The following is a 12,293-nucleotide window of genomic DNA, read 5'->3' on the forward strand; positions in this document are numbered from 1 at the left end:
CATTTCGAGTTATAGATTTTACGAAACTTTTAGCAATACTTGAGCACTAGCAGGGCGCGCATATGTATTGTGTTTTTGTATTTGTACTTCTGTTGACATGTATGTCCGCTTGTATATCTTTTGAAAGTTACTTATGTTAGCTGTATTACTGATTTATGTTACATGTTTGTTGTTACCCGTAATTCCATACCCGTACTTCTATTACCTGTTTTTCTGTTACCCGCGTTTCTGTTACCCGTACTTCTGTTACCTGTATTTTTTTACCCGTACTTTTGTAACCCATGTTTCTGTTACCTGCATTTTCGTACCCGTACTTCTGTTACCCGTACTCATGTTACCCATGTTTCTGTTACCTGTATTACTGTTAGCATGTTTCTGTTACCTGTATTACTGTTACCCGTACTTCTGTTACCCATGTTTCTGTTACCTGTATTTCTGTTACCCGTACTTCTGTTTCCCATGTTTCTGTTACCTGTATTTCTGTTACCTGTATTTCTGTTGCCCGTACTTCTGTTTCCCATGTTTCTGTTACCTGTATTTTGCTACCCGTATTTCTGTTACCCGTACTTATGTTACCCATGTTTCTGTTACCTGTATTACTGTTACCCGTACTTCTGTTACCCATGTTTCTGTTACCTGTATTTCTGTTACCTGTATTTCTGTTACCCGTACTTCTGTTACCCATGTTTCTGTTACCTGTATTTCTGTTACCTGTATTTCTGTAACCCGTACTTCTGTTTCCCATGTTTCTGTTACCTGTATTTTGCTACCCGTATTTCTGTTACCCGTACTTATGTTACCCATGTTTCTGTTACCTGTATTACTGTTACCCGTACTTCTGTTACCCATGTTTCTGTTACCTGTATTTCTGTTATCTGTTTTTCTGTTACCCGTACTTCTGTTACCCATGTTTCTGTTACCTGTATTTTGCTACCCGTATTTCTGTTACCCGTACTTCTGTTACCCATGTTTCTGTTACCTGTATTTCTGTTACCCGTACTTTTGTAACCCTTGTTTCTGTTACCTGTATTTTGCTACCCGTATTTCTGTTACCCGTACTTCTGTTACCCATGTTTCTGTTACCTGTATTTCTGTTACCCGTACTTCTGTTACCCATGTTTCTGTTACCTGTATTTTGCTACCCGTATTTCTGTTACCCGTACTTCTGTTACCCATGTTTCTGTTACCTGTATTTCTGTAACCCGTACTTCTGTTACCATGTTTCTGTTACCTGTATTTCTGTTACCATGTTTCTGTTACCCGAACTTCTGTTTCCCATGTTTCTGTTACCTGTATTTCTGTTACCCGAACTTCTGTTACCCATGTTTCTGTTACCTGTATTTCTGTTACCCGAACTTCTGTTACCCATGTTTCTGTTACCTGTATTTCTGTTACCCGTACTTCTTTTACCCATGTTTCTGTTACCTGTATTTCTGTTACCTGTATTTCTGTTACCCGTACTTCTGTTTCCCATGTTTCTGTTGCCTGTATTTCTGTTACCCGTACTTCTGTTACCCGTACTTATGTTACCTGTATTTTTGTTACCCGTACTTCTTTTACCCATGTTTCTGTTACCTGTTTTTTTTGTTACCCGTATTTCTGTTACCCGTACTTCTGTTACCCATGTTTCAGTTACCTGTATTACTGTTACCCGTACTTCTGTTACCCAGGCTTCAGTTACCTGTATTACTGTTACCCGTACATCTGTTACCCATGTTTCTGTTACCTGTATTTTTGTTACCCGTATTTCTGTTACCCGTACTTATGTTACCAATGTTTCTGTTACCTGTATTACTGTTACCCGTACTTCTGTTACCCATGTTTCTGTTACCTGTATTTTTGTTACCAGTACTTCTGTTACCCATGTTTCTGTTACCAGTACTTCTGTTACCCATGTTTCTGTTACCTGTATTTCTGTTACCCGTACTTCTGTTATCCATGTTTCTGTTACTTGTATTTTTGCTACCCGTATTTCCGTTACTCGAGTACTTCTATTGCCCGTTTTTCTTTGGCTTCATTGCGATTGGCTGTCGAATCTGTGATTACGTTGATCTTATCCTTAATAGAACGAGCAGGTCCTTGTCTCTGTATGGGACATTAAAGACAGAATCAATGCCACAGTGTAATTAATGCTTGCAATATCTGCATATGTAGACACGGGCTTGTTGTGGGTCGGCCTGCCGTATCACACACCGTCGGCTGTGTAGCAGTGGGTCGGCCTGCCGTATCACACACCGTCGGCTGTACCAATGGATTGGCCTGCGGTGTTTCCACACACCGTCGGGTGTGTAGCAGTGGGTCGACCTGTCGTGTCTCCACACACCGTCGGATGTGTAGCACTGGGTCGGCCTGCCGTGTCACTCCACACCGTCGGATGTGAAGCACTGGGTCGGCCTGCCGTGTCACTCCACACCGTCGGATGTGAAGCACTGGGTCGGCCTGCCGTGTCACTCCACACCGTCGGATGTGAAGCAGTGGGTCGGCCTGCCGTGTCACCACACACTGTCGGCTGTGAAGCACTGGGTCGGCCTGCCGTGTCACTCCACACCGTCGGCTGTGTAGCAGTGGGTCGGCCTGCCGTGTCACCACACACTGTCGGCTGTGAAGCACTGGGTCGGCCTGCCGTGTCACTCCACACCGTCGGCTGTGTAGCACTGGGTCGGCCTGCCGTGTCACTTCACACTGTCGGGTGTGTAGCACTGGGTCGGCCTGCCGTGTCACTCCACACCGTCGGCTGTGTAGCAGTGGGTCGGCCTGCCGTGTCACTTCACACTGTCGGCTGTGTAGCACTGGGTGGGCCTGCCGTGTCACTCCACACCGTCGGCTGTGTAGCAGTGGGTCGGCCTGCCGTGTCACCACACACTGACGGCTGTGAAGCACTGGGTCGGCCTGCCGTGTCACTCCACACCGTCGGCTGTGTAGCACTGGGTCGGCCTGCCGTGTCACTTCACACTGTCGGGTGTGTAGCACTGGGTCGGCCTGCCGTGTCACTCCACACCGTCGGCTGTGTAGCAGTGGGTCGGCCTGCCGTGTCACCACATACCGTCGGGTGTGTAGCACTTGGACCGCCTTGTCGTGTCACCAGACACCGTCGGCTGTTTAGCAGTAAGTCGGCCTGCCGTGTCTCCACACACCGTCGGCTGTGTAGCAGTGGGTCGGCCTGCCGTATCACACACCGTCGGCCGTATCAATGGGTCGGTCTGCTGTGTCTCAACACACTGTCGGCTGTGTAGCAGTAGGTCGGCCTGCCGTATCACATACCGTCGGCCGTATCAATGGGTCGGTCTGCCGTGTCTCAACACACCGTCGGCTGTGTAGCACTGGGTCGGCCTGCCGTATCACATACCGTCGGCCGTATCAATGGGTCGGTCTGCCGTGTCTCAACACACCGTCGGCTGTGTAGCACTGGGTCGGCCTGCCGTATCACATACCGTCGGCTGTATCAATGGGTCGGCCTGCCGTGTCACTTCACACTGTCGGCTGTGAAGCAGTGGGTCGGCCTGCCGTGTCACCACACACTGTCGTCTGTATCAATGGGTCGGCCTGCCGTGTCACCACACACTGTCGGCTGTATCAATGGGTCGGCCTGCCGTGTCACTCCACACCGTCGGCTGTGTAGCAGTGGGTCGGCCTGCCGTGTCTCCACACACCGTCGGCTGTGTATCAATGGGTCCGCCTGCCGTGTCACCACACACTGTCGGCTGTATCAATGGGTCGGCCTGCCGTGTCACCACACACTGTCGGCTGTATCAATGGGTCGGCCTGCCGTGTCACCACACACTGTCGGCTGTATCAATGGGTCGGTCTGCCGTGTCACTCCACTCTGTCGGCTGTGTAGCAGTGGGTCGGCCTGCCGTGTCACCACACACTGTCGGCTGTGTAGCAGTGGGTCGGCCTGCCGTGTCACTTCACACTGTCGGCTGTGAAGCAGTGGGTCGGCCTGCCGTGTCACCACACACTGTCGGCTGTGAAGCAGTGGGTCGGCCTGCCGTGTCACCACACACTGTCGTCTGTATCAATGGGTCGGCCTGCCGTGTCACCACACACTGTCGGCTGTATCAATGGGTCGGCCTGCCGTGTCACTCCACACCGTCGGCTGTGTAGCAGTGGGTCGGCCTGCCGTGTCTCCACACACCGTCGGCTGTGTATCAATGGGTCCGCCTGCCGTGTCACCACACACTGTCGGCTGTATCAATGGGTCGGCCTGCCGTGTCACCACACACTGTCGGCTGTATCAATGGGTCGGCCTGCCGTGTCACCACACACTGTCGGCTGTATCAATGGGTCGGTCTGCCGTGTCACTCCACACTGTCGGCTGTGTAGCAGTGGGTCGGCCTGCCGTGTCACCACACACTGTCGGCTGTGAAGCACTGGGTCGGCCTGCCGTGTCACTCCACACCGTCGGCTGTGTAGCACTGGGTCGGCCTGCCGTGTCACTTCACACTGTCGGGTGTGTAGCACTGGGTCGGCCTGCCGTGTCACTCCACACCGTCGGCTGTGTAGCAGTGGGTCGGCCTGCCGTGTCACTTCACACTGTCGGCTGTGTAGCACTGGGTCGGCCTGCCGTGTCACTCCACACCGTCGGCTGTGTAGCAGTGGGTCGGCCTGCCGTGTCATCACACACTGTCGGCTGTGAAGCACTGGGTCGGCCTGCCGTGTCACTCCACACCGTCGGCTGTGTAGCACTTTGGTCGGCCTGCCGTGTCACTTCACACTGTCGGCTGTGTAGCACTGGGTCGGCCTGCCGTGTCACTCCACACCGTCGGCTGTGTAGCAGTGGGTCGGCCTGCTGTGTCACCACACACTGTCGGCTGTGAAGCACTGGGTCGGCCAACCGTGTCACTTCACACTGTCGGCTGTCAATTATGGAAATTTCCTCATCATGTCTACCATACACGTTTTGAAAGATTTATTGTGGTTCAAATTGGCGTTAAATTACTCACTCAATCATTATATTGATATTAATACTCACCCCTGCAACATATGCTGCAGCATCAAAGCGAGGAGTTCGCGATGCAGCCAGACATACCCTGTGAGATCTGACAAACAATCACTCAAAGCACAGGCTAGGAGTTCACGATGCAGCCAGACATACCCTGTGAGATCTGACAAACAATCACTCAAAACACAGGCTAGGAGTTCACGATGCAGCCAGACATACCCTGTGAGATCTGACAAACAATCACTCAAAGCACAGGCTAGGGGTTCACGATGCAGCCAGACATACCCTGTGATATCTGACATATAAGCACTCAAAACACAGGCGAGTAGTTCAGGATGTAGCCAGACATAACCTGTGAGATCTGACATATAATCACTCAAAACACAAACTAGGAGTTCACGATGCAGCCAGACATACCCTGTTAGATCTTACAAACAATCACTCAAAACACAAACTAGGAGTTCACGATGCAGCCAGACACACCCCGTGAAATCTGACAAACAATCACTCAAAACACAGGCGAGGAGTTCACGATGCAACCAGACATACCCTGTGAGATCTGACATATAATCACTCAAAACACAAACTAGGAGTTCACGATGCAGCCAGACATACCCTGTTAGATCTTACAAACAATCACTCAAAACACAAACTAGGAGTTCACGATGCAGCCAGACACACCCCGTGAAATCTGACAAACAATCACTCAAAACACAGGCTAGGAGTTCACGATGCAGCCAGACATACCCTGTGAGATCTTACAAACAATCACTCAAAACACAAACTAGGAGTTCACGATGCAGCCAGACATACCCTGTGAGATCTGACAAACAATCACTCAAAACACAAACTAGGAGTTCACGATGCAGCCAGACATACCCTGTGAGATCTTACAAACAATCACTCAAAACACAAACTAGGAGTTCACGATGCAGCCAGACATACCCTGTGAGATCTTACAAACAATCACTCAAAACACAAACTAGGAGTTCACGATGTCCCACATGAAGCTGACATGAAGTTATATATATACAACCATTTCCACAACCATATGAAATCGCTACTAAAAGCAAAGCCCATTGCTCGATTCCGACTATATTATAAGCATTTATTCGTGAATCACTAAAAAATAGAAAAATGATACAGGTGTTCGCGTGAAGGTGGGCGTATCCTGCCCCACCGGTGGCACCCGTCACAATCACACATAAAGGCAAGTCAATCGTTCACCCGAAAAACAACATCACGGGAACACACGGTACAAGTCAAAATGGTGAATCGCATCGGGCATAGGGATTTGTGTGATTTTTCACTGAATCGTCAATTATGGAAATGTCCTCATCATGTCTACCATACACGTTTTGAAAGATTTATTGTGGTTCAAATTGGCGTTAAATTACTCACTCAATCATTATATTGATATTAATACTCACCCCTGCAACATATGCTGCAGCATCAAAGCGAGGAGTTCGCGATGCAGCCAGACATACCCTGTGAGATCTGACAAACAATCACTCAAAACACAGGCTAGGAGTTCACGATGCAGCCAGACATACCCTGTGAGATCTGACAAACAATCACTCAAAACACAGGCTAGGAGTTCACGATGCAGCCAGACATACCCTGTGAGATCTGACAAACAATCACTCAAAACACAGGCTAGGAGTTCACGATGCAGCCAGACATACCCTGTGAGATCTGACAAACAATCACTCAAAGCACAGGCTAGGAGTTCACGATGCAGCCAGACATACCCTGTGAGATCTGACAAACAATCACTCAAAACACAAACTAGGAGTTCACGATGCAGCCAGACATACCCTGTGAGATCTGACAAACAATCACTCAAAGCACAGGCTAGGAGTTCACGATGAAGCCAGACATACCCTGTGATATCTGACATATAAGCACTCAAAACACAGGCGAGTAGCTCAGGATGTAGCCAGACATAACCTGTGAGATCTGACATATAATCACTCAAAACACAAACTAGGAGTTCACGATGCAGCCAGACATACCCTGTTAGATCTTACAAACAATCACTCAAAACACAAACTAGGAGTTCACGATGCAGCCAGACACACCCCGTGAAATCTGACAAACAATCACTCAAAACACAGGCGAGGAGTTCACGATGCAACCAGACATACCCTGTGAGATCTGACATATAATCACTCAAAACACAGGCTAGGAGTTCACGATGCAGCCAGACATACCCTGTGAGATCTTACAAACAATCACTCAAAACACAAACTAGGAGTTCACGATGCAGCCAGACATACCCTGTGAGATCTGCAAACAATCACTCAAAACACAGGCGAGGAGTTCACGATGAAGCCAGACACACCCTGTGAGATCTGACATTTAATCACTCAAAACACAGGCGAGTAGTTCAGGATGCAGCCAGACATACCCTGTGAGATCTGACATATAATCACTCAAAACACAGGCTAGGAGTTCACGATGAAGCCAGACATACCCTGTGAGATCTTACAAACAATCACTCAAAACACAAACTAGGTGTTCACGATGAAGCCAGACATACCCTGTGAGATCTGACAAACAATCACTCAAAACACAAACTAGGAGTTCACGATGAAGACAGACATACCCTGTGAGATCTTACAAACAATCACTCAAAACACAAACTAGGAGTTCACGATGAAGCCAGACATAACCTGTGAGATCTGACAAACAATCACTCAAAACACAAACTAGGAGTTCACGATGCAGCCAGACATACCCTGTGAGATCTGACAAACAATCACTCAAAACACAAACTAGGAGTTCACGATGAAGCCAGACATACCCTGTGAGATCTGACAAACAATCACTCAAAACACAAACTAGGAGTTCACGATGCAGCTAGACATAACCTGTGAGATCTGATATATAATCACTCAAAACACAAACTAGGAGTTCACGATGCAGCCAGACATAACCTGTGAGATCTATCATATAATCACTCAAAACACAGGCGAGTAGTTCAGGATGTAGCCAGACATACCCTGTGAGATCTGACATATAAGCACTCAAAATACAGGACATCAATACGCGTCATGAACGATGATGATTAAGTGTCAATCGAATACCAATGTCATTAGAGGAACATGGCTACAGTAATATCCTTTTAGTGGGTAATTAAGTCAGAACCGTGAGAGACGCACAATTGCTATTTCACCGTATTGATATCTGACATGGATCTATGACAGAATCAAAACAACTTTTGTTAGCATCTTGGCCAGAAGTTGAGATTTATTGAAGGTGAAGCATTAAAGAACAGTTAGACAGTTGAAGGAGCGACGTCGTACGTAATCTATTACTGTTGATGTGCGTCCACTCTAACCACCGACAGAAATAGGGTAAATGTCATGTCAATACAGGATTTCCATTTGGATAGCAATAGCAATAGCAACGCTAGGTATGATCGCCCTGATCTCTTTCACTCGGGTTAGAAATGATCTTCAGCAACCTATGCTTGTCGTGAGAGGGGGGCTCGCTGATGTGGTTGATGCATGTCATCGTATCCCAATTGTATAGATCGATGCTCATGATGTCAACAACCACTGGATTGGATGTCTGGTCCAGATTCGATTATTTACAGACCACCATCGTTTTGTTGGGATATTGCTGAATGTGGCGTTAAACAACAAACAAATATATCTCCACCACATATACATACACTACATTTAGAATTATTTTATATAAGTCGTGAAATATAGACACCAAATAAAAGCGACAACACCCTTTCCATATTCATAAGAAATCTCTGCCCAAATAGAGTCGATTGAATGATTCCGACTATATCATGAGCAGGTGTTTATGAATCACTATTGAATAGGGATGACACAAGGTGTTCGCGAAAAGGTTAGAGTATCCTGACCCATCGTTGGCGCCCGTCACAGACACTTGCAAAGGCAAGTCAATTGTTCACCTGAAAGGCTTGGGTTGTTGGAATATTGCTCGACATAAAAGGAAAGTTGAAGTCATCCCTCTTGTACGTAGTGTAGAGGTGTTATTTGTCACTCTGAATCTTTGTGTACAGATCTAAATATGAAACAGATCATCTGCCCTGGTCTGCAAGACGCATCGCACATTCCACACACCAGTCTTGTGTGTCGATCTGACACCGGGGTCTGACATATGTCCTGTTCTGCAAGACGCACCTCACATTCCACACACCAGTCTTGTGTGTCGATCTGACACCGGGGTCTGACATATGTCCTGTTCTGCAAGACGCACCTCACATTCCACACATCAGTCTTGTGTGTCGATCTGACACCGGGGTCTGACATATGTCCTGTTCTGCAAGACGCATCTCACATTCCACACACCAGTCTTGTGTGTCGATCTGACACCGGGGTCTGACATATGTCCTGTTCTGCAAGACGCACCTCACATTCCACACATCAGTCTTGTGTGTCGATCTGACACCGGGGTCTGACATATGTCCTGTTCTGCAAGACGCACCTCACATTCCACACATCAGTCTTGTGTGTCGATCTGACACCGGGGTCTGACATATGTTCTGTTCTGCAAGACGCACCTCACATTCCACACATCAGTCTTGTGTGTCGATCTGACACCGGGGTCTGACATATGTTCTGTTCTGCAGGCGGTTTCACTGGTCTCTTTTATGTCTGTTTCAGGCGGGTAAATCAGTGGAAGGAATCGGCTATTTGACCGTTATTGTGGGATATCATTGATATATCTTCAGATTTAGTTAAACTCCTTGGTCGAATTCTCTTGTTTAGATTTTGCCAATCCGAGCAGAAGAAGAAACGGATGGGGTTGGGGCACAATGGGCGCTCATGGGGATACCGACTTCTTGCCAAGATGTTTTATCCCCAAAGTTCGTATAGTTGTTATCGTTTACCAGCATTTCACACAGTGTTTTCTCAGATAACATTTTCTTTCACTTTTGACAATTTCCCTGACCCTCTGAAGACTACATTCACCAAGTTTTAGCCTGATGGATCAAGGAATGAATTTTTTCTGAAGTTTGTTGTGTGGGTTAGAAGTGTACAAAGTGGTGACAAATCAAATGTTTTGACATAACTGAACAGATTGTAAATCTTTTGATATTTTGATAATCCACATGATACAAATTCCACTAATCTCAAGTACTTTCCGTGTGTATGAAGAAATCCCTTCCTTTGTTGCATTGAGGATATTATCTTTAAGACATGTGTTTGGTGGTATATTTACTGGAATGTCTTCAGGTTTTCAGGTCAAAAGTTGATAGTAATGATGCGTGGCAGATTTCTTCATCAGTCAACATATTGGCTAAATGTCATTTACCAAGCGACTAAACATGACGACTCATCTAATAAGTTGACTGTAACATAATATACAGGCAAATAGATGTAGGAAAGTAGATAGCTTGGACATACAACCATGACATCACCTACCATCTCTCATTCGTCACAACATATCACATGACATACTCATTCTTTTCTATAACAGGTCAACGCATTATAACAAAATTAATAGTGTTTCTTCTTTCTTAGTTCCACTGTGAAGATACGGATTTAGAATTGGTCTTTAGCAAACCATATGCATGCTTGTGAAGATCCAGGTTAGAATTGGTCTTCAGCAACCCATGCTTGTTTCCCCCTCCGTGAAGATCCAGGTTAGAATTGGTCTTCAGCTACCCATGCTTGTTTCCCCCTCCGTGAAGATCCAGGTTAGAATTGGTCTTCAGCAACCAAAGCTTGTTTTTCCCGCTCCGTGAAGATCCAGGTTAGAATTGGTCTTCAGCAACCCATGCTTGTTTCCCGCTCCGTGAAGATCCAGGTTAGAATTGGTCTTCAGCAACCCATGCTTGTTTCCCGCTCCGTGAAGATCCAGGTTAGAATTGGTCTTCAGCAACCCATGCCTGTTTCCGCATCCGTGAAGATCCAGGTTAGAATTGGTCTTCAGCAACCCATGCTTGTTTCCCCCTCCGTGAAGATCCAGGTTAGAATTGGTCTTCAGCTACCAATGCTTGTTTCCCGCTCCGTGAAGATCCAGGTTAGAATTGGTCTTCAGCAACCCATGCTTGTTTCCCGCTCCGTGAAGATCCAGGTTAGAATTGGTCTTCAGCAACCCATGCTTGTTTCCCTCTCCGTGAAGATCCAGGTTAGAATTGGTCTTCAGCAACCCATGCTTGTTTCCCCCTCCGTGAAGATCCAGGTTAGAATTGGTCTTCAGCAACCCATGCTTGTTTCCCTCTCCGTGAAGATCCGGGTTAGAATTGGTCTTCAGCAACCCATGCTTGTTTCCCTCTCCGTGAAGATCCGGGTTAGAATTGGTCTTCAGCAACCAATGCTTGTTTCCCCCTCCGTGAAGATCCAGGTTAGAATAGGTCTTCAGCAACCCATGCTTGTTTCCCTCTCCGTGAAGATCCAGGTTAGAATTGGTCTTCAGCTACCCATGCTTGTTTCCCCCTCCGTGAAGATCCAGGTTAGAATTGGTCTTCAGCTACCAATGCTTGTTTCCCCGTGAATATCCAGGTGAGAATTCATTGATTGGTCCAGCAAATATACCACCAAATCCCTGTCTCAAAGATTAACCATACTCCTCAATACAATTATGGAAGAGTTTTCGTTTTATCCACAGAGAGCATTTGCGAAAAAATGAAATTAATACCATGTGGACTCTCAAAAACTTTTTACAATCTCAAAAAAGAACCAAGCAACTGAGTGTATAACCTTCTAAGAAAGTCGCCAAGTGTCTTAAGCCGATGACGCCATTGTTTGGAGAACACAGCTGAAGAGGTGAGGTGAAAAGGGGTTTAACGTCATTTCCAAGATTATTGCACTTATATAGCGACTTACATGCACGTGTGTGTGTGGATGCTTGATTGTAGAGTGATGTCGATTTTATAGTGCTAGCACACTGAGACCATGCTACCATGCCAAAGTTTAACACACAGGCACAGTATACTGACTCCAAACCGACCAGTCCAGGGTAACAAGTACGGTCTTTAACGTCTTTAACTGTGACGCGGCCGGGGATCGAACCCCGGACATTCCGCTCTCCGGGCGGACGCTCTACCACTAGACCACGGAGGCGGTAACACTGCTGAAGAACAACGGCCAAGTGTCGCCGGAAGCTGCTCATTACTTCTTCTGGGATTAGTAAAAAGATCAATTGTCGCTTTGCGATCACGCTTGACGATTTTTGTTTTGCAATTTCACCTCGCGGCACGCAACATCAAAGAGGCGGGTATCATGTTATCACAATGTTAATTTAATCCTGGTATGACACAATATGGTTATATTCATAAAATGTTCATTGTATGTCGATACTTATGTTTTTAATCTATATTATTAATTTCATTCAAAATTTATTCAATTTTGTTTACATTGAC

Source organism: Haliotis rufescens, unplaced genomic scaffold, assembly GCF_023055435.1.
Source record: "Haliotis rufescens isolate VD_foot unplaced genomic scaffold, xgHalRufe1.0.p SCAF_1, whole genome shotgun sequence".
In the NCBI taxonomy this organism is placed as follows: domain Eukaryota; kingdom Metazoa; phylum Mollusca; class Gastropoda; order Lepetellida; family Haliotidae; genus Haliotis; species Haliotis rufescens.